We start from the raw sequence: 26,684 nt of genomic DNA, 5'->3' as shown, positions 1-26,684 counted from the left end.
TAGATACCATAGAAAACTACAATGTTGACATCAATGAAAAACATAGTCATGAATGTAACATATCATCATGATAATGATCTAATCATGTTTCTACAATACTCCCCCCTAGAAGTATCATTAGCATCATGTTTCCAATAATTTTATTATGTAAATTTTGTAATTTTGAATCAATAGTTTGAATGAGATTGAAAACACTTGAATAATATGATTGAGACATTTGTATGCTGACATGGAAGTATTTTTAAAGGTTAAAAAGGTTTCTACAAAAAAAATTATTATTTAAAAAATCTTAGTCTAGCACTTGCACCTTTGAAGGGTTCAAGGGTTACATTGATAGTGTCGTATATGTTGAATGATGCAACTATATTGCTGATGTAGAAAATTTTCTCATAATTTTTTTTGCATATAGTAAAATAATTGGTAGGATAATTCTATATTTTCAAAAAATATGTTTATTTTATACTAAGAATATTTCTAACATGATTTAAGTTTTAAGGACAGTTGAGTAATGTTCATCTTATTCACTTCATTGTAGGTGCTCAAATAAGGAAAATCCTCAGAATAATTGAGTTTTTGTAGGTGTAACATAAAAATTTAATAAGGGTGTGGATGCAATTTTTTATGTGTAAATTCTTATGCCACATTAGGAAAATGAAAGAGGGACCTTCAAGTACAATCCCTCAAAGGGCTCCACACTAGATAGCCACAACTCAAGGAAGGGTTTCAATGCCAAATCTATGTCTCTAATCAAGATCTATACTCATTTTTAAATTTTTAACAAGGCATGATCCCTTGATTATAGTGATGTAAATTGATTTGAATTAAGTGATTATGAAGTTCAAGTAAATTGACCTATAGAGATGCCAACAACGAAAAAACTTGTATGAAAATAAAGAGACATGCAATGATCAGATCAGATGCATCAATATAGTCATTATGAAATGATAAATGATGTTAAAAAACTCACCTTGAAGGTCAAAGAGGAGGATCCACTCAAATTTGGAAAACTACAGTTAGAAATTCTTGGAAACTAGAACTATTCACGATTTAGAACTTGTAGACTAAGATTTTTGGATTTTGCAAATGTGAAGGCAAAAGGACTAGGATAAATTCCTTGGTCTAGGTCAAAAGGGGGTTAGGGATGACCTAAGAAAGAGATGAGGTCATCTCTTACCTAATCTACATGAGGTTTGAAGCTTTGACTCTAAACCTATGATTTGAAACTAGGTCTACAAATCTGAGTTTTATAGCTCCAAAACCTAGAAATTTGCACCTGCAAGAAAGAAAAAGGTATTATTTGGGGGGAGAGGGGCTTTCCTTAGTCAAGACCCAGTGAAATAATCAACCTTAAAGAAATAAATCATATAAAAATAAAGATAAATATAAGTATTTATCTAAATTTTAAAACCTCTATGGAAGGATTCAGATGCATTCTCCACAAAAATGTACCAACATTTGTAAGAAGATGACAATGATGAATGATATAGGGTGTCTCCAAAAATGAAAGTAGAATACTAATACCAAATCATAGATCTTTGAATGGAAATATTCTCTTGAAATGTGTCTTGAAATCTTTCTTGAATGGATGATGTCTTGAATCAATATTGCTCTCAATGAATGCTTGAGATGATAAATGGACATGTGAAATAGCTCACATGAAGTATGCATGGAGGTTCTTGAAAATCATGGATGTAGTGTATGGCCAAATGAAGTGAGTAATCCTCATTTTATATCAATTTTGGAATCAAAACTAAAAGGGCCAATTGTACTAGTTAGGAAAATAAATTGAAAAACACAAACAATAGGATCATGATTCAAGAAAAACCCATTGGTGCACCCTTGAGGCTCTGGAGGACAATCTCAAACCTTAGCTTGATATTTTTGGGCTTGAGGGTGTCCTCTAGAGTCTTGGGGGTGCAAAAAGGGGCACCAAAAGGGGGTAGAAACTCTATAATGGGAAGAATTAGAGCATAAGTACATTCATGAATATAGGAGATTTTTAAAGGGATAGATAAAAGGTCTTACAATGGAAGTGATTCCATTTTTAGATGGTACATTCAACTTGCACTTTAGCAAGAGTATAATCCAAACTCAAACTCATGGTAAATTAGACAAAAAGAATAAGATGATATTATCGAGACTAAGGAGAAAAGGAAGTAGTCATGCCCTCAATAGACTTGATTCCTTGTCAGGTCCAAAATCAATACAATAGAGATATCACTGATGATAAAAAAAAAAAAGATTATGCTCAACTCACCCAGTAAGATTTTTATCTCTCACTATGAATTACACCAAGGGCATGCTACAACAAAATACATAATTATAAGCCTAGCAAGTGTGTGTGGTATGCTAGTCAAACCATAAAGGATACTCCTTTAGAGACTTGTGCCCACAAGAAGGGAAATCCAAAAGACAATCTAGGAATAACGATGTTTTTATACTTGAGGGACAAGATAAATTAAAAGAAAATGATCAAGAATCAAGGACTATGAATAATCCAAAATGATGTAGGAGCATCTTAGGTTTTTGGAAATCTTGTATTTTCTTCAACGGATTCCCTTTTGGTCTAGTGAAATTCCTTGCTTTGGATAATTCTTAGTTTGTGTAGATCTCTAGTGTATGTTATCAAGAGGGTTTTTCCTTTGTTGATCATAGAGGTTACACCTATGACCACATCTCTTTAGGTGTCATGGATTGTGAAATCTAACACATTCTTGGTGACTAGTTATTCATTGATTTGACTCATTCAATGTGTTTGCCAATTTTTTGGTTTCCTATATTTACCAATTTGACATGTGTGTTCTTCATTCACTGGTCCAATATGTGCATTTTTTTTATTGATGAGGGTTGTAGTGGAAATTTCCATTTGATGAGGTTGAGTGGCATGGATCTCAAGGTAGACTTTTGGGTGGCTGACATAGTGATTGGATTACTCTTCGTGAATTAATAATTCTTGTAATCTAGGCTAACTAGTCTAATACATTTATCATATGAAATGTTTTGAATGTCGGCCTATGGTGGCTATGCATATAAATCAAGGGCTTGTGATTGTTAGAGAGGGGGTGAATGATTGAGAGAGGACTAAAATCAAGGAAGCATCTTTGCCAAATCTCTACATGAGTTTAGGGCCTGGGTAGATCTAGGATTAGATGTGTATGGTCTTTCCTATAGAGGATATAATCATGAAGACCTTACAAGATGACATATTTGATGATCATTTGTCTTAGAAATATAAATGGGAAGGTAAGTTCTAAGAGGGGGAATGAGGGGGGGGGGGGGGGTGTGTTGTGAATCAAAACTTACAACTTATACCTTAAAACATTTTACCATTCACCCATCTCACAACTTAGCATATAAATTGAAATATGTAACATGCATCACATTTATAGAATAATGTAAATCAACACATAACAACAAAATATTTTGGTTACCTAGAAACCTTGCAAGGAGAAGGTAAAACTAGGGTGAGGATGACACCCACAAATCTTCACTACTATAGCAATAAAGTGTGGCCAATTATGGCAGCAATTTTTTTATCATAATCTATGATCTGCCTTGTGAGAGGTCTCCCCTATTAAAGGCTTACAAAGACTATTAGGTCTTACCTTGACTAAAGGATTTAAACTCATAGTCAAGTAAGTATTTTATTAGGATATTTACAAAAGTTTTTTAGGACTATTCTATTAAGAGATTTACCCTATATCACCTATCAAAATGATTCAGTGTCTGATTCTTCAGTTAGCACCCTTCTACTAGATGTCAAATCTCTTCTTTCCTGATCGTATCTTGATCCTTCTTATTGAATGTATCTTCTTTGACCTTTCATTGCTTGTCTTCACAGCTAGTTCTATATTCATCAACTGGTTCTACAATTCTTAACCTTCACTTAAGCATCTTCTTCATACCTCTTTTCATACATGATAATCTCCTTAGTATCTCTCTTCACATATTACTCGCCCTTAGGGTTTGTCTCTTTAAATAGGAATCATGGAGATGATCTTAAGTAATAATCAATGACTTTGGTTGATCTCTATTCCCGCTTAATGTTTCATTTTTTTTAATTGGTTGCATGGGTCACCTAGGGATGCATGACATGACTTGATCCTTATCTCTTGATATCAAAAATTTGAGTTTATGTCAGCCAAAAATGGTTTGCATAAAAGTTTGTGCCTTTACAAACTTGTATGTCATTGACTAGTTACTTGGCACAAATAGGCTTCTGATGCTTGGCCTTAACTATGCTCTTGTGTTGTTTGTTTAGCTCCTAAATTAGTCAGCACTAACTATCTACTCAAAATAAACTATTTGCTTGGCACCAGAGTGACTCAACACATACTAACTACTCAACACATAGTGCTTGGCACTAATTGTCATATCACTTAGCATGTATTGTCTAGACACTTATTCTTAGCATGTTTTGATCATTCAGCTTGCACTGATTACTTGACATGCACTATGCACACAACCTAAGTAATGGCTTAGTCACAGTGATGACCAACCAACTATGCTAGATAATGATTAAATTTTTTGTCACTACTTTGTCAAAATGATAATGAGATTAACAATCTCCCCCTTTGACATGAGTGGCAAAAACACTTTGTCATGGCATATATAATCTTACTTCCTACATAAGTCAGATGATGTAGAATTTTTTCTTGGTCTCTACACAACATTTCAAAATCTCAAAATTTGCAAAAATGTTGTCATACCTTATTACTCCCCTTGAGTAAATACTTCATTTTGGATCTGTAACTTCCTTTGAGTAGATATCTACCTTGAAAAATTCTAAAAATTTACAAAATCTTCAAAATCCCCCTTTTTTGACACTTATGTCATTGAGGGTTGTACACTAAAGTATATTTATCCAAAAATGGCTTGTGTACTTGCATTATGATTCCTAATGCAAAATCCCAATTATCTTTGGCTACATCTACAGATTGGATTTGAATTTCTAAATTTGCTACCATGTCAACTAGACCTTCTTGTGTAGAAAGATGAGAATCTTTCTTCATCAATGTCTCTGCAAAGGCTATTTCTTTTTGCAAAACTTCCATGTGTGGGACAACATGGATTGAATGCTGATCAAATTTGATCTTATGTTTGCATCATTTTCTTGCAACTTGACAAGCCTACTTTGTGTTAGCAATAATCTCTAAAAGTGTAATTGATTGGTGCTAGGAGATTTTTTCAATGAAGATCTAGTAGACTTAAGATCTCCTTGTAACCAATCAATTATTTGTTGAGTATCTTGAGTAAAGAGATCAACATTGCATAATTTACTATATAGAGAATATATGTTATCCAAAGCATTCTTCACACTATCCATCTTAGTTGATAAATCAACTTGTCTCAGCTCAATAACACTAGTTATCTTATCCATGACCTTAGTGTGAAATATCTTCTTAGACCATTACAATAACTTTACATTGGTCTCTATATCCTATCAACTATATTTAAAAGTTGTTCTATGATAGGCTTATTGGATAATGAGTTTGCAATATCAAAAGAATCAATAAAAATGTCTTTGATCTCAAGCAAAACCTATTTTTTCTTGTGCTCTCTCCTGAGCTTCTCTTGCCTTGATTTTCTTTGTAGGGCCTCTTGGAGTATCTCCATTTCTTCTAGTGTAATTTTTATGGGATTGAACTAGGGTAAACTAATCACTTCAACCAAACTAACATCCTCATATGATGTAGTTTCAAAATTCTTTGGTGGGCTAGTACTCGGCACTAATTTCTGCAATGGTGTGGCTTGAGTACTTGGTATCTGAAGAGTTGGGTTGCTAAGAGGTAATGTAGTCACTGGAAAGGTAACTAGTGTCTATATTGCTATATGTTCCTCTATTTTAGTAGTCATCTTATCCTCTTCTACTTTCTCATCCTCCTTATGATCTTCAATATGTTTTGGTGAGGTGGGTAGAGGACTAGTTTCCTTACCCTTATTCTCTTCACTTCCCTCTTAATCAATTACCATAATTGCTGGTATACCTATAGGACCTAGAAAATGGGGCTAATGTCTAACATACTATGAGAAAATCACAAAACCAATCAACATATGTTAACACCCTCTAGTCTACCATGAAAGCCAAATGAATAAAGAAAGAAAAACAATGTTAAAAACTCCCTCTTTCACTTGTAGCTCCCATGTCCTTCTTTCTTCTCCATGTGATGTAGCTCCAAATTGCCTATAATTGACACAATCATGAAACAAAAGCCTAGGATAATGATGATGCTATGAGAATTCTTGAAGATGTAATTTTAGTGTGAGAGATGGAGTGAAAATACTAAAGAGCTAGGGACCGAAAATGAGAGAAAGAATACTCATTTTATAATCAACACAGAGGATGAGAGTATTGGAATTTTCACCTTAGATATGCAACATGACAAGAGATTCCTTGGAGAATCCATGACGCATATGACACAAGATGCCAAGTGTAGGATTCTATGATGCTTGTAAATCAAACATGGCTAAATGTGGAAGAGAATCTATAACACCTCAAACCCACTTAAAGCCAAGAATCTATGACAAAGGAAGCCAAATATGGATGTGCATAAGAGAATAAGAATATTTGTCTTAGCCAAGTGTCAAAGGAGAATCTACTGGGTGTCACACCCATGTGTCATGATGATGTCAAAATTTTGTGGAATATTTTAATTAAAAATGCATTGTTCCACACAAATAGAAATTAGTGAAAATGGAATTAATAGAGGAAAATGTGACTTAGAAAATTAAGAATTTCCATGGTTTTTGGATGATGAACCAATTAATTAATGAAATATCAATTAATTGAGAAGGTTAATTAAGAAGAATAATCAATGAAATGACATACGATTAAATTATGGGTTGTTTAATCCTATAGAGAGAGTTAGTAGATGATTGGCCAATTTGATTAAATAAGTGCGACAATATCCTTTAATGAAGTGTGATGGTAATGGAGATTGAATAGGATGATGATGGATAGACCAAAGCCATGGTCAAATTGATCAATTGATTGAAATTGATAACATTCCAAGGACACATGACATGAATCAAAGATATGTAACATTTAACTGACATTGTAAATGCTACAGGATTGAGATTGGTTGATAGGGTTGATCATAATAATATTGACGAATGCTATCAATATTATTAAAATGGTTTGATGATTTCATGATCTAATATTGAAAGACTCAACTATGTCAAAGATCAGATGATATGAATGATAGTTTGACCTAGCACTGAGAGCCTTGACAATACTAAGGTAAGATTGATAAGATTTGATAGATTGATAGGTTTCCATGGCACTGAAAGCCACAAAAATGCCTAGGATTGGATATATGATGATAGATTTGGGATGTTTGACATCTTTTGAGTTGGTTATGGTTGATTTTGGGTGATTCTGAGATGATTTGGGGTGATTCTGAGTTGATTTGAAATGGTTTCGAGTTGATATGATATGATTATGAGTTGATTTGGAATGGTTTTGAGTTGATGTAAAATTGATGTGAAAGAGGATATGAATGATGATAGACAGTATTAATATATAATTAGGTTGGCCAAAAGATCACTATTAGTGGAATTAGAAAATGGGATGAATTAGTATGAAAAGTGATGTCAATTTAGGGACTTGAGAGTACTTTCAAGGGTTACCACTCAAGATAGTGACCAAATAATGAAAATGATAGCCCAATTTGTTCACAACAAAGATATGAATCCAATGCAATGGACGGTTCATATATCAAAGTTGAAATGAAAAGTTATGGCCTCCAGAGTGCAACATAGGGGCTCTAGGAGCAATTCTGGGCATCTTACTACCCCAAGTGTGCTATGATACTACTAAGTGAATCCATGGTGCACTTGGGAAACTCAATTGTGCCTTGAAAATGAAAACTACACCCTAGAAGGCTTCGGGGGCCAAAAATAACACGACTGGACTCTGAATGACCTGAAACTTTGAGCGAGTACCCAAAATGGTGGAAAGAGGTTAGAACATGAGTGAAATTAGTAAAAAATGGTCACATTTGGTCAAAATTGGTCACACAAAGGTCAAACTAAGGTTGGACTAGGTGGAAAGCCCTAGAAGGTTAACAAATAGTGTAGGATGATGCATGAATTTAGGAATGCAAGATGAAGATGATTTGGTGTATCGGAACACATGATCATGTTGATGAATGAAGATATGAATAAAAGAAGACCAAAAAGATGAGATGAGGACCAACTGGAATGAGGTGAAGATTGTTGCTTTCAAAGAGTGTACTATATGTCAAATGGAGCTTCATTTTGATGAAATTGTAGATGTGTACCATTTTTGAGCGTCTACAATACCTAAGCTTTATAGTTTTGGTAGTGATATAGCTGGCGTATCTACTACTTTCTCTTTCATCTCAATGAAAAATGTTGGCATTATAGATGGTACATTAGTAAGCTCATCTTTCTTTTCCAAAATCTTGTCCTATGATTGATCATGTATTTCTTTTTCTTTGACTTCTACAACAAGTGGGGGCACAATAGATGTATCTTGCTATTGTTTCTCTATGTATGCAATCTTAGCCTTTTTGAGATTCATCAATCTTGACCAATATATGATTTGTGCATGGAATAACTATATTGGTGGATTCTTGTTGCAATTTCTTAATATCATCATCATTGAGTGGATTTGCATTCTATGTGTTGTTGTCAATGATGTCCTCAATAGTTACAAAAACATATTGACTCTCTTTCTCTTCCTGTGGAGGACTAATATCTGGCACATTAACATTTGTAGTCTCTTGAGTGCCATCCTTTGCTAGGTCTTCCTTCTCTCATATTGTATCTTCCTTCTCTCCCACCATCTTTTCTTTCTCTTCCACTATCTTTGTGGTCAACCCATAGATTATTTTCCAAAGTAGTGTACTTTGGGTTACCACATCTTCAACTTTTTTCCTCAAAATATGAAAAAATCTATATTTAGGAGAAAATATCCCTTTAAACTTCTCTACAACCTTCTTAATCATCTACTTATCAAGATAAGGCATAACTTGAGGTAAATTAGTCTCTCTAATCTATTTTTTAGTTTGCATGTTTTATTTCCATTTTTGCTCAACTCTTTCATATAAAATTTTAGGTATAGAGCTGGCAATCTCTAAAGGAGTATTTTTTAAAGTATCCATCATATCATAAATAGATTCTTCAATGTTATTTTTGTCTCCTTTATCTAACTTATCAAAATCAATATGTGGAAAACTAGATAAATTTGCATTATTCTTTATATTCTCACATAGATTATCTATATTAGATGAGGGATTGTGGCTTACCACTTTGAATTGACTTATGTCATCTGATTTTGTCCTCTCTTTATTTGATTCATCTTGAGGTTTTTACTATCTCCTTGGTTTCTTTACAGTCTAGCTTGGATCTGCAATAGCATCCTTCCTTTTTCCTTTAGTAGATTGTGCTTCTTTTGCTTGTTTAGTTGCAGCCCTTGTGCTTGACCTTGTCAAAGGTGCATCTAGCTTTTGTTCTTTCTTCTTTTTTGTCTTCTTAGGATTTTTAAATTTCTTCTATTATGCCTTCCTCTTCTTTCTAGTTTCCTTAGGTTCTTCCTCAACTTCCTCTTCATCATCTGAACCTTGATCCTCACCTCATCCTTGAGTCAATTGTAGAGGTCCTTGACCTTCTTCTTCTTCTTCAACACCAAATTGTTCATTCAATTTATTCATCAATTTTTTCTTCTTCCTATCAATAGTGGTAGTCATTAAGTTGATAGTAATCCTTTCCTTAGCCTCTTCATAAGTACCAAATACCCTAGCATTCTTGTCAATGTCCTCTACCAATAGTGCAATGATGGTTACAGATGCTTCATCAATATTCACCTCATAAGATAAATGTTTCAACCATCTCACCCTTGGAATAACCACTTGAACATATGTATAGTTGACATCTACTAGGAAAAAATATCATTATAATGTTTCTCCACTAGAGACACATGAATCCTTGATCTCTACTTCATAGGCTTCTTAAAATCTTCAAAGTAACTATTTGTAATTGAATCAAAATCTTCTCTTAGTTGACTACTGAATTCCCCTATCTACTATGTAACTGACTAATTAGTCTTCCATACTACTTTTCCAAATGTAGGAAATGTGTTTTACACATAGAAGAACATACAGACAACAAGTGAACCAAACTTACATGAAGAATTCTTTTCTTTCCTAATAGCTTCAAGGTTTTTTGATAATTGTTGAAGTTGTAGCTTGGCTAGGTCATAACTGTGATCTATCTTGACAATTTTATAACCTAGATCAAGTACACTACATGGCACATTTTTGAGTTGACTAGACTAGTAAAACTTGTGTGCTATCACACACACTATAAATGCAATTATAGGGTCTGTGATTGTGTCAATTGACATTCCCCTCTTATTCCATACTGCTCCTGTAGATTTCTCAATTACTTCCTTAGCATCACTCCTTATGGTCTTGGTTCTGTCTACGGTAGGATACCTTGTTACCCAATGAATGACTCTCTTAGTAATCTTGATAAGACCATCCTCCAACCATGGTTGTCATGAATTCGGCTCAATGTGATCTTAATCCACTCCATTTTAAAATTTTGCAGAAAATCTAAGGCACACATTAACCCTTTTTGTTCAATGATCTTGTTCCCTTCCTTAATAATTCCATTCTCACACAACTTTTGATATGTCCCTTTGATCTCTAGGTCTCCAACCTCTCCTACCTTACACATATAGAAAAACCTTACATCATGTATCTTTAGAACGTTTGTTGGAATTGTTTATAAAGTGCCTAACAGGTCTCCCTGATATGTAATTTTAGGTATAACATAAAATTTAGGAGGTTACCGTACATCATTGTTGATCAATTAAATATTCATAACCTCTTTATTTTTTTTCCTCTCTACTACTAAAGAGCTCACTGTCATTTTAACTCACTAGGGTTTGTAAAACATGAAACAATGTAACTCAACACAAGTGAAATACCTTTCAATTCGATGAAGGTTCTCAAGTAATAGTTGAATGTTGTTTGCAATCACTAGAATACTCTTCACAATTCTCCTTCATGCTTTTTGATCATCTAATAAATGAAAATGACTCAAAAATTGATTATATAACCTTAAAAACCTTGCATTCAATGCTTAGTGCTTACATAGCTATAAGCTCAGTTACCATAGGATTTTCAATATGCTTGGTCTATATAGCTAACTTGATAGTCACTACAATTCGTTCAATACTCGATGGTTACTACAATTCTTTCAATGCTCAATAGTTACTATAATTCTTTCAATACTCAAAAACAACACAAAATATATCATAATGATAGATTGTCTCTTTCTCTTAATCGCTTCTTTGCATCTTAATTTATGCTGATAAATCTTTTTTATTCTTTAAATTCTTAGAACTGATACAAAACATATCATTTTAGATATTAGTTCCATACATACCTTTGATTGCCTAGTTCGGGGTGATGTGATCACCCGATCCATGGGATAAGGTGACCTCATCTTGGCTTGATGTGCTATAATCTTCCTTCTTTCTCCATGTATTGTTCAAATGCATCTTTGTCTTTTCAACATCCACCTTTCCTTTACCTTTGATGAATTCATTGCTCACTTCAGGTGACCAAGTTGGGCAGTTTTGGCTTACATGACTAGCCATAAGACAACTAAAACATATAGTCTCTCCATTTAACCACTTTTTGTAATTGCCTCTAAAGTGAGTCCTTATGTAATTTACAACAAAATGACCATATTCTCCACAATAGTGACAATTACATGTTGTATTGCAACACCAATTGTAAGAGTTTCCATGATGATGTACCTTTGTTTGCTTGTTTGATGTCCACTTGGATTTAGATCTACATACATATGCTTTGTGTCCATATTTTTGACAACTACAGAAATATCCTTCACATTTTTGAATGTTGATGGTCTTTGTTCTATATTCATGTGACTAATGTCCCTACTTCTTTTAGTTATAGAAGTATCCTCTATTGTTCTACTTAGGGTTATGATTGTCAGTGTTGCTTCTATAGACATTTATTGTATGACCTAATTTACCACCTTGATGACAAGTGGGTTTTTTGGTCTTTCCCTTATTATTCCTTTGTTCACCACTTTTAGATGATTCTCCTTCCTCAGTAGTAGAATATCCCAATCCAACAGTATTATCAATTGTTCTTGGTGTGTTCATTACATTTCAAACTACTTTATGGCTTCGCTAGGCTTATTGAACCTTTAAATAAATTCCTTTTCTTATTTTGATTCATTCTACAGTAGGTCATTCTATGATTTCATTGTTGCAATCTCAATTTCTTTCTTGTTTAGTTCTTAATTTGCAATCATCAGTTGATTCATTGTGTCAAGTTGCATGTTTTCCCATTATTGCACATCCGATGTCTTCTCCTCAAATCTATTTGGTAGTATTCTTTTATCTTCTTCAATCACGACTTTGTCTTCTTTAGCTTTCTTTTTCAGTTTAGTTATCTCACACAATATTTATGACTAAGCTTCTTGTTCCCTCTTTTGATTCCTAACTTCTTCAAACATTATTCTTTTCCATCAGATCTACAATTGCTGCATCGAACTCTTTGGAGTCCTTGTCTTGAAGCAATCCTGTAGTGTCTTCTTCTTGATATTTAGTGTCATTTTGCTAAATGGCTATATCCTTTCTTCTTTTCAGTGATTTTTGCAATTCATCTCTTGCTTCCTTCAATTGATGTAGGGAAAGATGTATTTCAATCTTCTGGTTCTCAATAGTCTTTCCCAATTTGTAAACTTCTATCTTCAAGATCTTTCCTCTCAAGTTGTCAAACTTTACTTTCTAGAGAACAAGACTCTAATACCAATTGTTGGAAATATAAATGGGAAAGTAAGTTTTGAGAGGGGAAAGTGGGGGTGAATCAAAACTTAAAATTTCTACCTTAAAAAATTTAACCATTCATCCATCTCATAACTTAGCATATAAATAAAATATGTAAAATGCATCACATCCTAACATAATGTAAATCAACACATAAAACAAAATATTTTGGTTACCCAGAAACCCTCCAAGGAGATGGTAAAATTGGGGTGGGGATGACATCCACAAATCTTCACTACTACAGCAATAAAATGTGGCCAACTATGGCTACAAAGTATTGATCATAATCTATGATCTACCCTGTTAGAGATCTGCCCTATTAAAGGCTTACAAAGACTATTAGGTCTCACCTTGACTAAAGGATTTAAACTCATAATTAAGTAAGAACTCTAATAGGAGGTTTACAAAAGTATGTTAGGACTACTTTGTTAAGAGATTTATCCTACATCACCTGTCAAAATGATTCAATACCTGATCCTTCTGTTAGCACCCTTCTGCCAGATGTCAGATCTCCTCTTTCTTGATTGTATCTTGATCATTCTGATTGAATGTATCTTTTCTAACCTTTCACTACTTGTCTTCACAACTGGTTATGTTCTCATCAACTAGTTCTACAATGCTTAACCTTCACTTAAGCATCTTCTCCATGCCTCTTTTCACACATGATACTCTCCTTAGTATCTCTCTTCATATATTACTCCCCCTTAGGGTCTGTCTCTTTAAGTAGGCCTCATGGAGATGACCTTAGGTAATAATCAATGAATTTGGTTGATTACTATTGCTACTTAATGCTTCCCTTTTTCTGATTGGTTGCATGGGACACATAGGGAGGTGTGACATGACTTGATCCTTATCTCTTGATATCAAAAATTTAAGATTATGTCAACCAAAAATGGTTGACATAAAATTTTGTTCCATTACAAACTTGTATGTCATTTAATAGGCTTCTGATGCTCAACCTTAACTATGCTCTTGTGCAATTTGTTTGACTCTTGAATCACTCAACACTAACTGTCTACTTGGCATTAACTATTTTCTTGACACCACAGTGACTCAGTACACACTGATTGCTTGACACTAACTATCATATCACTCAACATGTATTATTTGGACACTTATGCTCGACATGCTCTGATTACTCGACTCACACACTAATCACTCGACATGCACTATGCACTCAACCTAAGTAATGGCTTGGTTACAATTATGACCAACCAACTATGCTATATAATGACTAAGTTTTTGTCACTACTTTGTCAAAACCATAATAAGATTAACACATTTGATGATCATTTGATGCAACTGAATCTCCTCTTAATAGGATATTGTTGTTCTATTACATCTTGATTTATTTTCTATTGTATAACTCTTTTTTGTAAGGTTTGGACATCTCCTTTGGGTATTCTTCATCCTCGAGTTGCATCAAGTGGTATTAAAGCATACTTTTTTTCCTTGTGGAGGTTGATTTGGCTGTAGGGTGTGTAGGGTTGAAAATGTGAATCAAGGAAAAGAAAGACTAAGTTCATCACATGCCATGACATGACATATATAAAAAAGAGAGGGAAGTCAAGGATATATATCCTTCTAATTCCAATCCTAAAGAACTAGATCTAGAAATATTACTAGTAACCAAATAAGAAAGGAGCACCAATGCAAACTAGGTCTAGGGAAAGATAGGGTAAAAGACAACCAAATCCTTGAAAACCCTTTGTGAGATGACAAGATAGGGCTATATATGTAGATATGATGAATGGAAAAAGAAGGTAGAATAAATTCATTTTAAACCTGGCTTGTTTTTCTAATCAAAATAGATGAAAATTATTGCATTTGGTCTCAAAATTGCATGACAAACAAAACCTAGAAAGTGTTTGATGATCTATCAAGGATGAACTAAATGATTAAAGGTGATCTAGTTGACATTGTGCATCAAGGGTGACCTGGTCTATGTATCATGCCAAGCTTGACCTAGTAAAACTGGTGATAAGGAGTGTGAAGCTATTTATGATTTTGTAGTTTTGGAGAAAGCCAAAAAGGTACTCAAATATGGAGCCTATTCACCAATCCAAAATCTGCAACCTTAAAATAATATGATCTCTTGAATCAAATGTAATGTGATTTTGTCACCAATTGAATTGGATCAAGAAGATGAAGATGAATGAATGTAGAAGATGAAACCAAGGATCTTGAATAGATTGAATAATATCTTGAAGATAGCTCCCTCAATTGCTTGAAAGCTTTGAATCCTTGATCTTTAATGAAGGATTTTTTTGAAGGATGCTTGAAGACTTGAAAATTGATAGAGTGTTTGTACATGTATGACCTTGGATGTGAACTTCATGGATTAAGAAATGGAATAAATAAAAGAGATTATAAAGGGCTCAAAATTTAATAAATCCCATAGGTAGACCCACCTAGAAATAAACACCCTAAAATCTATCCAGATAAGGGACCTGAACAGAGGATGCAAAATAGGGCCCAAACTAGGATGAAATGCATCCTTGAATGGCCCTATAGGGATGCACCACATCCTTGAATGAACCTATAGAGGTGCACCATGTCCCTTGTTGGACATGGATGCACTACACCCCATCAACTAGGGCCCAAAACCTCCAGGATCCCTTTGGGATCCCAAAATAGGTCTCGATCCTAAAAGCAGACACAGAGTGAGAGATTTTTTTTTTTTTTTTGTGTTTAGAGAAGAATCTGTGTAATTAAATGAAGGGAAAGGAGGACTTAGGTGAATAGACCCTACATAAAAATTTATGCCATGAGAATAGGAGCTTTAAAGATGATCTATTAGGTTTTACCCTGATTCCACCTAGGAGGATGGCTAGAAAAGGGAAGAAAGGAGGAAAGATGCAAAGAGATTATGATCTCACATTGAATAGGTGTAAACCTTAATTAAATTAGATTGCATCCAATTTAAGATAATACATTTATCCCCCACTGAGAGTATGGACTCGATCCAAACTCTTGGTAAAGTAGAGCACAAGGCATATGATACTCTCATTACAATCAAGGAGACAAATAATCCATCAAGCTCCTAAAGGATTGAGACTTTTCTAACTCCATGATCATCATAAGAGATAGAGATCACTAACTAGAAGAGAAAAAAATAAAGTAAGTGATTTTCTTTCCTAATAGAGTGCCCATCCTACTGTGAATCACTGGAAGAGTTGTTGCAAAAGATAGCATTGAATGGTCTAACAGGGTGGTAACCCACTAGTTAACCTGTCAAAGGTCCAATCCATAGATCAACATTCTTCTTATCACCATGACATGGTCTTGTAAGATTGAGTTACCCATGCATAGGACTTAGCACATTGTTATGTATTACCCATAGATGAGATTTAGTATATATGTATGAAAAGGAAAGAGAGACCCAATGTTAAGGATGTTCACTTCCTATGTTGGATACGTGCATGAAGAATCCATTCTTTACAATTGCACATAATCCACAAAGGGATTTAGAAGATGTATAAAAAGAGAAGGAATGGAGTAGTAATGCATATATTTGAGGATAGCTTAGGAAGCATACTAAGAATTTAGGGCTAAAACAACCCAAGCCATACTTAGAGTCCATATTTACTACCCCATGATTGGAATGCAAAATGAGTAAAGTGTACATTTGCACATTAACATCATTGCTAACAATTTAACATGAGCAATGACTTTAATGGAGTGTACCTCCATCCACTAAGAGATATTTCCCCTATGAGATGCCCCTAGGAGAAGAAAAATCAAGAGAAATGAACACATAACATATAAAGAACAAAAAGGGATCTACTAACTTCAGGGTCGGTATGATCATATGATAACATGTAAATATTATATCAATATAAAATATCATCATCCCCCAAAGGAAGTATACCTACAATAGAATGGAAGAAAGACATGTAAGAGTTACAAAGAAGAGTCTTTTTGGACTATTGTCATGGAAACAAAAAAGCATATGGTGCTACCATGTCACAAATCCAAGAAAACAACAAAAGAATACAAGTACAAATAATAACACATGTACAAGATAACATATAATAACATGAGAGACAAATAGAAGAATGATACAACATTTTGATTCTTTATCACCTTTCACCAACGAAGCAACAATGCCCATCTAAGGAAATCTAAATGAACATTAAACAACCATGATACAGAGGAAGCACATCACAATAGGAAAAATACACAAAAGCTACTATTCTAGAGAACTCACTTCAAGTATGTTTCCCTCCTCCCATATCTCGATCAACAATAATAAGAGAAGGTCAAAAACTTTCAAGAGGAAGCATATCCAACATGGTAGAACAAAAACTAAATATAGAGAAGGACCCTCTAGAGAGTCACTATGCTTAGGAGTAGATGTAAGCATAAGCTACATAGAAAGCATGTTAGGTAAATCGACATCAAGATAAATAATCTCATTCTCATCATCATCTAAAGTATCTTCCTCATCAAGATTAATAGAAATAGAATCAAAAACATGAATATCAAATCTATCTATCTCATTATCATGATTAACTTCCTCGACAAACATGAGATGATGAGAAGCACTCATATGAGATTTAGCATGAGCCTAGCAGATCTTTTGACATTCATGAGAAACTTAGTTATACTTGGTATTACCAAAAATTATTGAGAAGATGAAGGGAGGTCCACAACCATAGGTTCCATACCATTTGATGGGATAACAAGAGAAACAATAGTAAGTTGAGAGATATAAGGAGGAACAATACTAGAAGTAGGATCCACACTAGAAGGATGAACCATACTAGGAGGATTACTAGATATAGGAGTGTTGATAATTGGCTACTGAGGATATGTAATTTTTTTCATTTATAAAAACACATGATGTACATGCTTACAAAAAACCTTGCAAATAAAGATACTTAGCTTTTGGTAATCAAAAAATTGTTTAAGTATGGAATTTGTTATACAATAGTGTATTGTTTTGTTTATAACTATTTTATGATGTCATATTATGACTAGAAAAGTTATATGGAGATAGTATACATGTTGATGATGATGTATATAACCTTAGAAGTCAATATGGACTGTACAAAAAAAATTTATTTGTGTTTTGATGAAACAAGACAATGGAATTGAAGGAAAGGATTATTTTGTTTACAAAATAATTACTTGTCCAATTAGGGCCAACATCCTACATGTTTAATTTAAGTTGCAATAGTGTATTTTTTTCTTAGCCAACCTAGCAACAATTTTTTTTAAGACATGGTATTTATGTAAAGGATATCTTATGGATTCAAGTGTGTAATTGTGCTATCTAGAAGAAGTTATGTTGAAAAATTGTATGTAAACTTTTGTGAAAATGATATATGTGAAGTTTGTGAAGCTATTTTGACATCCAAGATTAAACTAAGAAATTTTTTATATTCTAGAAGTCTAATTACTTGTTTTGGCAGTGAGCACTTCTTGTAATTGGAAGTGCATGTTTGGGTAATGGGCTCATCTTGCATCTATTGTACTACAACTCCTAACAGGGATTCAAAGTCTCCTAATAGGGACTCCTTATACTGAATTTTATCATTTACTCCTAATAGGGTCCATCCTCTAACAATTAACATATATATCAGTATATTATCTAGTGGGTATCATCCCCACCAAGGTTATCCCTTGGCCAAGGTTTCCCTAGTTAACAAAATATGGTGTTATGAGTTATCTTTGTGCATGTTTACTATTACTATTAAACATTACTTTATTACTTGGTTATGTATGGTTTAAAGTAAGAAATAATATTTAGTTGGCGACTAAAGCTTGTAGATTACTAATTCACCCCCCCAGTAATCCCTATTTCTAACAAGGAGGTGGTTGACCATTATAAGTGGAAGAATTAGAAGACATAGGTGTAGAAGGTGTAGGAAAAATGTCATGAGAGATATCCCTAGGCATGCTCAATTAAGAAATATTTTAACATTTATGAGCTTGATAAGATTGAAATTTATAATCCAGGTGAGTGGGAAGTGTAGTAGGAATAGAAGGCCAACAAAAATAAAGATTAGCTCATTATCGAGGTCTAGAAGGATGATTAAGACTATGATTGATCATTTTAATTTCATCTTCATAAGGAAAATTAAGACATTGATGAATAGGAGAAGAAATGCGTTGCATGGAAGTCAACCAAGGTAAACCAAGATTCACTTGGAATTGATCAAAAATAGAAATGATGAAAAATGTATTATTCACCACTTTACCAAAAATATCAACAGGAAAGGAAATGGAACCTCGAGGAGGATACAAGAAACCATTACACATTTAAATCCAAGTATTATTCGAATCATGGAAATCATGATGCTTTTTCTTAGCATATAAATGTTCCTCATTAATAACATTAACCATGTAAGTAGGATCAACAAGACACCCATAAGAAGGATATGTAGTAGTCCAAGTAGCAATATAAAGAGGACCACCATAAGCCTTAAAAATATCAGCATCAGTAAATGAAATAGCATAGGCTCTAGTATGCTTACAATTAGTTTTAGGATTAGGTTGATCACTAGATGTAGAGGGAATGCCTTTTTTAGATGGAGGTAGAGTTTGAGCTACTTATTCCAAAACATTAATAGTATTGTCATTATCTTTCCATAAGGTATCACAAGAAACCTTCACATCAAGAGAAGAAGAATAGGGATGTTGAATAGTGGTATTAGTATTGTGTCAAGGTAAATAATTGGTATATACTCAAAGATTTTGATTAGGAAATGACACATATTTATTTCTAGTATCATGAAAATCAATAGATAAGGCATTAGAATTATTAAAAAATTGAATCTTATGTTTTAGAGTATAACATGCCTCAATATCATGTCAAGGCTCACAATGATATTAACTAAAGGCTTTAGTATGAAAGTGTCGACTTGATGTAGTAGAGGGAAGAAGTAGTTTAATAGGAGCAAGTGTAATCATATTAGCACTAACCAACCTACCCATAATGGAAGGTAAAGACTTAGAAAGAGAAGAAACCTTATGATTCATTCAAAAAATAAAGGATGAAGAAACAACACCTTGAGATGTGGGAACTACTTGTTCATCCATTATACTTGTGGCTTTTTAAATCTTGACATAGTTGTTACGTTTCTAGAATTTGTTATGATTAGGTGCGACATCACTCTTATCAAGAATATATGAGCCATTAGAGTGGTACTTTCAAATTGACTCACTTGTAATTGAATATGATGAAGTGCTACATAGAGTTGTCAAAAGGAAGTAAACTTAGTAAGCATAATCTTATCTCTAATGTCTCTTTGTAAATTCAATCTAAGCATGAAAATGCTTATATCCACCTAAAAAATCAACCACTTTCTCCTTAGGACCTTGTTTACAATGAATCAAATTAGTCAAAGACACATAAGGGCCAATTTTATTGTAAAATTTTTGGATAAAGGTGTTAGAAAGTTTATGAAAGGAGTCAATAGAATAAGGTGGAAAAGAGAAATATGATTGCAAATATTTGTCATGGAAGGTGCAAGATACTTAGCTAAAATCTAATGATCATGAGCATAATCACTACATACAACTTGAAAAGTCTTAAGATGAGTGATAGGATCACCTCTACTAGTATATGTTTCAAGATAAGGCATATCAACTTGTCGAGGAGTGGTTGTATGGATAATGTCAAAAGACAAAGGACTACCCATATCACATCTAGGGGCATGATTAAGTAAAGGAATAAAGTTTCTATTACAAATAAGAAATAGTTTGAGCAAGGATAAGGATAGCATAATAATTAGAGTAAAGGCAACACATACACATTCAATATACTAGAAAGAGTGTATTAATTAGCTCAAATAAAAGAAACTATGGGTGGGAAACTAGGAAACACAATAGAAATGTTAGGATAAGTCAAAGGAACACTATTTTATGAAGGCTTTGAAATCACCAGCAAAGCAAGCAAAACATTTTGAAGAAAAGAAGGAATAGGATCACTAGTAGGAAAAGGATTAGATGACTACACAAAAGTAGTCACAATAGAAGAAACATAGTTAGAAATGCAAATGATAGGTGCAAAAATAGGCAAGATAGGTTCAAGAGTAGTAACAAGCGGAGCTATCCCTATTTTATATGTGGCTTGAGCCAAAGGCTTAACATGATTATGGACAAGGTGAGTAAGACCATACAAAATATTAACACCATGTTCATCATTATAGATAAATTTATTAAGAGAATAAAAATAATCAATAGTATCAATATTGTGATTCTCTTGAAGATGAAAATAATGCATTTTATCAATCTTAGTAGCAAGTTTATCAACTTGTTCAAGAGGAACTCTTAAAGCCTAATCCTTATCATAAGATGAGTGGAAAGAGTCATGTTCCATAGAAGGACTAGGACCATAAGAAACTATATGATCACTAAGGTTCCTAAGGTGAGAAGAAGAGGAGTCCAAATCAAAGAGAGTCACAAGTCTATGAATCCTCCTAATGAGAATACTATAGGTAGGGCTGGAGGTAATAAAGCTAATACACCAAACAAGGCAAGATGAAAGGAATCTAGCCTTATGATATGAACTAAATAAAAAAGAACATGTAATATGATCTAATAAAAGTAAGGATGTAAAACATGGAAATAGATATTAGAAGGTAATGCAAAGGAGTCTAATCTAAAAACACAAAAGAAATAGTCATCTCAATCGAGTTCACCAATTAATGTAGGGTTGGAAATGTGAATCAAGGATAAGAAATCCTAAGTTTACACATGACCTCACATACACAATTGAGGGAGGGAATTCAAGGAGATATATCCTTCCAATCCCAATCTTAAAGAACTAGATCTCGAAAGACTAGTGCTAACCAATTGAGAAAGAAGTGCCAATGAAAACTAGGTCTAAGGAAGGATAAGGGAAAAGATAACTAAATCCTCAAAAACCTTTTGTGAGATGACAATATAGGGATATATACATACATACATACATACATACATACATACATACATACATACATACATATATATATATATATATATATATATGTATATATATGTATATATATGTATATATATGTATATATATGTATATATATATATATGTGTATATATATATATATGTATATATATATACATACACACACACACACACACACACACATATATATATACACACATATATGTATATATGTATATATATGTATATATATATATAAAATATACATATATATACACACATATATGCATATATAGATACGATAAGACAAAGAAGATAGAAAATACACATTTTAAACATGATTTTATGCTAGCTATATTGATCAAAATAGATGAAAATCATCAGATCATGACAGAAAAAGCCTAGAAACTATTTGGCGATCTATTAGGACCAAATTGAATGATCAGGGGTAACCTGGTTGATGTTGTGTATCAAGGGTGACCTGGTTGACCTTGCAAGAATGAGTGTAATGTTATTTCTAATTTTACTATACCAAAAAAAGATGAAATAGGTACTCAGATTTGCAATTTTTTTGCTAATCTAAAATCTACAAACTTACAATAGTAGGATCTCTTGAATAAAATGCAATGTTCTTTCTTCACCAATTGACTTGGATCAAGAAGATGAAGATGAATGAATGTAGAAGATGCAACAAAGGATCTTGAATAGATTGACGAAGATCTTGAAGATGTCTCCCTCAATTTCTTGAAATCTTTGAGTCCTTGATCTTCAATGAAGGAATCACTTGAAGGATGCTTGAAGACTTGAAGACTTGAAAACTCAAGATCTTGAAATCTTGAGTGCTAGAGTACTTGTGTGTATATGGCCTTGAATTTGAACTTGATAAGTTAAGAAATAGAACAAATGGAAGGGCTTATAAAGGGCTTGAAATTGACTAACTCCTGCATGTTGATCCACCTAATAATTAACACCCCAAAAGCTATCCGAACATGAGACCCAAATGAAGGACCCAAAATGGGGCCCAAACAGGGATGTATTGCATCTCTAAATGGATCTACAAGGATTCATCACTTCCCTATCAACTGGGGCCCAAAACCTTTGGGATCCCTTTAGGATCCCAAAATATGTCCTACATCCTAGAAATCAGGCACATAGTATGAGATATAGTTGTTTTGGTGTAGAGAGAAGATTATAAGTAACTAAATGAAGGGAAGGGAGGAACTAGGTGAATAGATCCTACATCAAGCTTTATGTCATGAGAATATGAATTTTATAGAGGATCTATTAGGTTTTATCCCAATTCCACCTAGGAGAAAGGACAAAAAAGTGAAGAAAAAAGGGAAGATGCATATAGATTAATGATCTCACATTAAATAGTTGCTAAACCTTTGTCAAATTGGAGTGCTTCAAATTTAAGATGGTACAGGGTGGAAGATCTTAGATCTAACTTATAACTAGTAGAGTTATAAGTGAATCCTATGATTTATAATTTTCTAGCAGTTGATTTGGTGGTTGTTCTGGATGAGCGAATCACATATCCAATTAGGTAAATGTTTGAGCTTGTGAAATCCTAATTTTTTTTTATGAGAGATGGAAGATTGTAGATCTAGTCTACAATTACAAATGATTATTATGAGGATGTTTCAGAAAGATAATGTTACTATTTATGAACCTAGTAAGGAGGTGAAACCCTTGAGACATCATGTTATTGGTAAAAAAAAATTGTTGAATCAAGATAGGTTGTGAAGATGTGTAGTAGATTGTGGACTATGAGGAAATTGTAGTCTTGCAATTAGATAACCATGTGAGATAGTTGCACCTTGTGAGGAGATTAATGGAAAATTTTGATTAGTTGGAGGCTAAGTTCTACAATTGTCTTGAGAAGAAGTTGGATAAGATCATTGGTACACTTGAGGAGTTGAACCAATCATGTGAGAGTTAGCATCTTCCAATCAGGAAGAAGGTTGTCCAACTAGTCAGAAGACTTGTTCAAAAAAAATGGACAAGGAAACTTAGGGTTGCTACTAGAAAGGTAAAACTTGAAGAGGTAAATGCTAACCTTTTAAAGGTTGAGGTGGTAGTTAGAATTCATGCCTAGATGGTTGGGTTTGATGTGAAAGTTATAGAGCATACTTTTATTGATAATGAGATTACTGGTGATGCAGTGGAGTTGCCTTTTGCTAAGGGTAATGTTGAGATTGTTGATGATGTAGTGGAGTTGATAGTGGATGATGTCTGATCTTATCTCCTGAAGTTTTTGGATGTAGTCTTGAATCTCACATGGTGACTTGAGCATGAATTACTCATTCTTGTTTATATTAGGGGTTTCCATGGAACCCTTAGAAGTAGGTTTGAGTATTTTTCTTGTCTATGACCACATGAAAATTATGAAATACTTTTATCTTTCTTGTGCAAAGTGTTTATCATTTTGCAGTTTTGTTCATTTTTTTTATTGGTAATATTTGTTCGTATGGATATTGTTAAAGAGAGTACATTATGGAAATATGGCTTCAATCCTTACATTTTAAGCTACCCTTTCCCTTACATATACCGTTAGATAAATAAAAAATTAAGTATTAACACTCTGAAAGTTCAAACACCCACCCATACATTATTCGATCTTTATAAAAAAAAGAAGTGCCACCGTCTCTATTGTCAACTACTCCTTGAACTAGTTTACCGCTTCCTCATGAATAAAAGTTGGGGTTGTGCGATCATCCTTCACCGATAATCCCTGACCCATCTTGTGATGCTTTCCACTACCTTTCCCCTCATTTAGAAGTAGAAAGGCATCGACCCACATTCCCTCTGTTGTGTATGCCCCCTCATTCAATTGAGGTTTCTTTGCAATTTAATGGTGAAGTTGTTGTCCAAGGGCCAAAGTGCTCTTCCTTGGCGTGACCTTCATAAAACCTCGCCCCTCCTCCTTCGTCACCCAAATTTTCTCAACTAGGTATTTCGTGATCATTTTCCATCTCTATTTTTCTTTGGGGATATGAATGCCCTACGGATTTGAAGAAGGCCACACCACCAATGGTTGAATAGAGGAGTCCCCACTGCCAATCAAACGCCAGGATTTAGTACCCATTTCAATTCCAACACCCAAAAAAATTGACTCAATAATTTCGTCTAGTCCTAGAAGCCATTGCTTGTCGATGCTTGCAGCCACAAACCAAAAAACCTCTTCTTTCGATCCCCCTACCATCAAAGCAAGCACCATAAATAGTGATGCCACATCCAAATTTTACCTCCTCTTCCAAAAATTGTCCAGATACTCTGGCCCAAATAACTATTGAATTCTTTTTAGAAAGCTCAAGTCATCAATAATGAAGATGTGTTTCAGGCACCATGTAGATGTTTGGCCTTCATAGGTTTGTATCTAAGAATCCAAACCAAGAGCAAAATTTGCCTCCATTCTATCTCAGATAAAACAATGACTTTTCCTTACCTTCAGCTTGAATTTAACATCCTCAGAACTCTTTGGAACAAGGTATTGAAGCCAACCAAACACTCCTTTGACACGCGCAAGGGATGCATTGGTAACATGGAAATCTTTGCTTACCCTAGGATGATTAATGTCCTCATGAGTCGAAATCATGATGTCATTCCTTTCAAACCCCAAATTGAGTTACCATGAGTGGATTATTAAATCTAATGGCCATCAAATTTTCTCTCTTTATTTACTCTCCAATGTGATAGAAGTCCTCAAAATTTTCACATTGAGGACCCAATGTTGAATTGGCACCTAAATTGGCTAGCTAATCCGCCACTCTATTCACTTCCCTGAAGCAATGTGAAACTTTAAAATCCACGAAGTCCAGAAGCAACTCCTTGATTTGTCGTATACTTTGATCCAGATGCCATGCCTCCATCTTTCCTTTATTAATGCCATTGATAATGATTTTCGAGTCTCCTTCCAAATGTATACATTGACATCCAATTTTTGCTCCTAACCTCAAAGCTTCCTTGGCAACAAAAAATTCTGCAATATTACTTGTAACATCTGATAATCGTTTGGTTGTAAACACAATTATGTTGCCTTTATGATCTCTTGCCACACATCCACACCCTGATATGCCTGAGTTACCCCTTGCCGCCCTGTCAAAGTTAATTTTAACCCACCCCTCTTCTGGAAGTATCCATAACACCTTCTCCCTTTTTGAGATTGGATTAACCCCAATACACCCATGAACAAGCTTTTGTTCATGCTTATATATATATATATATATATATATATATATCATTACCTTAAAAATATTTGTTTAGTGCATATTTTCCCCTAAGTACTAAGGGCTCCTTGGCAAAGCATTACAAAGCACATGTTATTAGATCATGCATATAATGCAATATAATAAAACTTATTAAACTAAAAGGAAAATTAAAATGCACCAACATGCTAACTCTTAGCATTGATTGCATCTGAAAGAGGTTCATAGTGACATTTTGTTGTCTATATTTGTCACCTAAATTGTGTTGTGAATCCTTTTATTTCATATTAAAGGGGATGCTAAATTTTTTTGAATAATCAAGATTTATCTATCTCTTATTGTAATTATGTTGTAATAAAAATTAATTGATTTAAAATGAGTTTAATGCATATGTTTAAATGTTTTGATTTGTCTAGCATAGATTAAATCTTATAGTTAATCAATTTCATCATACCTTTTGGTTCAAATAATTTATTTATTTTCCAAACAAGCCAAGATAAGATATTTTTTCAAAACAAAGAATCATTTAGCTTAATGTGTTCTTTGTTTCAAATAAAAAGTCAACCCAAAAATCAAAATCATATTACACTAATACATTATATTTTCTCTTTAATATTACTTTTACTTTTTATATCTTCATATACATAATTTATTTCTCATACAAGATGAATAGTAATTAAGTACCACCAAAGTAAATCATACAAACTATATAGATTTATTACTTTTATTGTCTTCTAAAACCTATTTTTCT

This window comes from Cupressus sempervirens, chromosome 5, assembly GCF_028749045.1.
Source record: "Cupressus sempervirens isolate cs-2001-9-10 chromosome 5, ASM2874904v1, whole genome shotgun sequence".
NCBI classification, from domain to species: domain Eukaryota; kingdom Viridiplantae; phylum Streptophyta; class Pinopsida; order Cupressales; family Cupressaceae; genus Cupressus; species Cupressus sempervirens.
This window is presented reverse-complemented; position numbering follows the sequence as displayed.